The sequence below is a fragment of the Sceloporus occidentalis genome, unplaced genomic scaffold, assembly GCF_023333645.1.
Source record: "Sceloporus occidentalis isolate IW3139 unplaced genomic scaffold, rSceOcc1.0.p SCAF_118, whole genome shotgun sequence".
In the NCBI taxonomy this organism is placed as follows: Eukaryota; Metazoa; Chordata; class Lepidosauria; order Squamata; family Phrynosomatidae; genus Sceloporus; species Sceloporus occidentalis.
In genome coordinates, this window is record NW_028317098.1 from 1,315,774 (window position 1) to 1,320,506 (window position 4,733).

A 4,733-nucleotide genomic window follows, 5' to 3' on the forward strand; every position below is an offset into this window, starting at 1 on the left:
GAGAAGTGATTCACTTTTTAAATAGGGTTTGTGACAATAACATTTTCTGCCCAAACCAGAACTGGATCCCTGGAGATTTCCAGTCTTATTTTTCTTAGTTTTTTGCATTTTTGACAGTCCATGCAGCCCCTAAAGCATCCCAGGGTGGACACTGGGACTCTACCCTCCTTTTAATTGCTCACCCCTCAACTAGCAGAAGGTCGCCATCCACCTATTTGCTGCCCTTATCTTGACTTATGTTCTCTTGCTGCAGTGAGGCTTTTGAACAGTATCTGCTGGCAATGGACAAAATCCCAAATACACATTAGTGATGCTATTATTAGGCTAACCAGAAGGCACAAGAAAACATTAGGCTAGCTTTCAAAGCTTACTGGCTTCTTCAGGAGGCAATGATGGTTTTAAAAATCACAAAAGGGAAACAAAACTGCTGTTCTTGGGAGTGTTACCCAAATTGCACAGAGTCAAATTGCCTTCAATAGGGAAATTAATTTAGCTCAATAATTTAGTAGTGAGAGGGCCAGAGTAACTTCTGGCTGGGAGCTTGGTATAACGGTTCTAAACCCAGTCCACCTCACTAGCACCCTTCCCATAGTGAAGGAATTTTGCTGATTCTGATCTTGAGGGATCCCATCATGGCTAAGTGCCTTGGGCTTCTCCCATGTTGTGCCATCTGGATGAATGTGGTATAGCTAGTTCCCTGCGCTGGGAAGCCCCATTTTGGGCTACTTGCTTAAAACATCCCTTTTCACAGAGGGCTGACTGAGAGCTGGATTTTGGGCTACAGGAGTACAAAAGCCTTTGGTAGATATACTGTTGGCAATGGAAGCTCTTCAAAACCAAATTGCATCAGGTGGATATGGATGGAGCAGTGGCACAAAGAAAGGGACAAGTTTAATTTGAAAACCCAGGAATTCATGCAGCACACATGTATGACCCCTGACTGTCTGCAGGCTCCTTGGTGCCTTTCCACTGCAGTTGGGAGACATGTTTCATTCACTCTACTTCTGTTTATAACTGCAAACCACCAAATATCCAACTGTGTGTTCTGCGTAAAACCAGACACCTCAAGAGAATCAGCTGTACTCAAAGTCTAAAAAAGAAAAAAAATGTGCAGAAGGGTCGATCTCTTTTTATAAATTGGAATTTTTGTCGGTTTATGCCTTGCATCCATTTGTGGCTACTTCTCACATCTCCTTATGGATGGATAAGGTTAGAAGGTGACTGGATCACTTTTTATTGAGTGTCACCTCTCGCACCAATATGTCTCTAATTATAAGGCCCCTCCTCTGTAGATGCTAATTCTAAATTAGCCAATCTTGATTGAAAAGCAGGACACACATCCATATTTCAGAAATTGAAATACCATACACATTTAAAAGATGAAGATACTTAGAAGTTTTTTTCAGGGGAAGAGGGAAACTATTACCAGTGACTAGCTGCTAGTCTGTAGGTGGTATATTTAAAAATAAGGGTGGTCTGTAAATAGGCTTGCCATAACCCGGCTGCAACCGGGAATTTCCCGATTTTGGGGGCCCTGAGCCCCTCCCGGCACGGGTGCAGCCCCAAAACCGGGAGCCCCCCGGTTGCAGCCTGGGTTGCTGCGCCCCAGGCAGGCCTCGCTGCTCTCCTCCTCTTCCTCGGGGAGGCGGGCAGGAAGAGGAGGGCAGTGAGACCTGCCTGGGGCGCAGGAGGCGAAGCTGGAGGCGGCACCTCCCTGCGCGCCTGCGCCACCCTCCTCCTCCGCCCCCTCTCCTCCAGGACGCGCGGAGGAGGCGAAGGTGGACAGAGGCAGCACCTCCTCCGCGCGGGGAGGGGGAGAGGAGGTGGGGGAAGGTGGCGCAGGCACGCGGGGAGGCGGGGGATTCCCCCGGGATTCCCCCCCCAGCGAGGCCCTGGATGGGGCTCCGCGATCGCGGAGTCCTCCAAGGCCTGGCATGGGCTTGGAGGATGCTGTCACCCAGGCCCCAGCAAGGCCTTGGACAAGGTTTAAAAATGTAGGACCTTTTTTTTTTAATTTCCTGGCTAGGAAATTTTTAAAAAGGTCCTACATTTTTAAACCTTGTCCTACACTTTTCCCAGTTTGGAGGTCCCCGGGGATGGCAACCCTATCTGTAAAGCGCCTGTGTGACAGGATTGCTTCAGGGTTGCCATAAGTCAAAAATAACTTGAAGGCACACAACAACTATATCCAGGGATAGCTATGTTGGCCATATAACAAAGTGCAATAACATCCACAATCCCCTAAGCATTAATACATTTACTGGAGCAAACAAAATGAACAAAATTCATGTTGCAAGCTTTTGAAGCTCCAAACCCAGCGGATACCAAGGGCCCACTGTTATTTGTTTTATTTTATTTTTTAAATGTTCAGCATTAATCTAACCTTGGAACTTTCCTCCTTGACCTTAAGTAGAATCATACAGAAGAGAATATACATGTGTATGTATATATATTATGTACACACACACAAATATACACAATAGTGCATTTTGGTTGTCCCCATTAAGGTATCACTGCTGTGTGGATTCTGGATGTTATTTTACTACAACCATGAGGCAAAAGCTTTTAGGACAGTGTGACCAGATGTCCTCACTGTAAAAGAGGTCAAGGCACCGCAAAATGCAGGACAGTCAAGAAAAATGGAGGACATGACCAAGTAAAAGCACAAAACACTTAATAGAAATATAAATTATTGCTTTTTAGTCATGTTCAAACTGGAGAACATTTTGGAATTCCTCCTGGGCAGAAGGATGAAATGGTGGTGTGCTCCTGTGTGCATGCCACTTTTTCTCTCCCCACTTGCCATCCGCGAAGGAGCGACACCACAAACTCAAAGTCCGTGAACAGGGGAGGGACGAATCTATAGAGTATGTATATGTGTGTGTGTATAGGTATACATGTATGTATATGTGCATGCGTATGTATGTGTGTATGTATGTATGTGTGTATATATGCGTGTGTGTGTGCGCACGCATATATATGTATGTGTATATGTATATATGTATGTGTGTGTGTGTACATATATGTGTGTATAGGTATATATGTATGTACAGTGCACCCGCTTCCCATAGAGTCAAATGTGGTGCGTGCCCATGGCGCGTGCGTGCTGCCGCATCACAGTACTGCATGTGGGGCTCGAGCATAAGTGTTGTTTGTTTTATGCAGGGGAGTCCAGAACGGATCCCCCGCATAAACAAAAGGCGCACTGTATATGTGTGTGTGTGCGCGCACGCATGCGTACGCATATACAGTCGCCCCTCCTAACTCATGGATCTGAGATCTACATTCTTGAATATATGCGGAGAGGTGACCTCCGCTATTTGCAATGGCGTGCATATGCCCAGGCCGTGTGCACAGGGGTTTGCACCATTCAAGCCTCTGGGACTTGAATAAGCGTGAGCCTCTTTTTGCAGGGAGTACAGAACGGATTCCCCGTGAAAACAGAGGGCCAACTCTTTATGTGTGTGTATTCGTATATATGTATGTGTATATATATATATGTGTGTGTGTATGTGTATGTATATGTATATATGTATGTCTATATATATATATATGTTTGTATGTGTACATGTGTTTGTGTGTACATATGTATATATGTGTGTATACAGTGTGTGTATACACACACACACATTATGTAGGTGGGTCATCCCCATAAAGATATCAGTATTGTGTGAGTCAGGATGTTATTGTACTACAACAACAACAAAGGTGAAGCCAAAGCTTTTAGGACAGAGTGACCAGATGTCCTCACCACCAAGGAGGACAAGCCACCGCAAAATAGAAGGCATTCAAGAAAAACGGAGGACGTGCCCAAATGAAAGCTTAAAACTCTCACAGAAAGAACAGTTGTGCTCCATAGCCATGCTCAAAATGGAGGAGGGCGTTGTGGAATTCAGGAAGGCTGAAATGGAGGAAGTTTTGTCTTGGGGAAGGAGGACGCCTGTGTCACCCGGGCTCTCCTCTTCCTGCTCCTCCTCCTCCTCAGGCCTGAGCTGGGCCACTGTTTGTGTGTGTGTGTGCTTTTGTTTGTTATGGAGGAAGAATAAGGAGAAGAAGAAGCAGTCCTGCCTGTATGGGGCCGCATCCCCTCCCTGCTTCCCTCCCTGTCCTGGAACTGGAGCCACAAGGAGCGTTTACACAGCGCCAGAGCCAGAGCAAGCAGAGCACGCGACAGGCGTGTGGCGGAGAGGCCTAGCGCTTTGGGAGACAGAGAGGAAACTGTTGAGGAAGGCAGGGAAACTCTGACTGACTGACTGTCGTCCCAAACACACTGCAGAAACAATCCAGTCTGAGACTGCATTAACTGCCTTGGCTCAGTGCTAGGGAATCCTGGGATATGTCACATGTACTTTATTGTGGCACCAGAACTCTCTCTGACAGAGAAACATGTCTCACAAAAACTCCACTTCTCAGGATTCCCTGAGTCTCAAACTGGATTGTTGTTTCTGCAGTGTGTTTTGGGCCTTTTGTTTCTTTCTGTGACAGTCAGCCCTCAGAGGGATGCAGAGAAGAAGGATAAAAAGGGTGAAAAATGGTTCAGCAATCCTCTTGAGAAGCCATGGGTTGAAATGATGGTGAAGTGGCTTGAGTGTTGGGCGTTTAGGACTCTGGAGACCAGGGTTTGGTCCCCAGGTTGGCCATAATGAAACCCACTGAGTGACCATTGGCAAGTCACACTCTCTCAGGAGAAGGCAAGGGAAAACCTCCCATCCTCTCTGGAGAAGTCTTGCCGA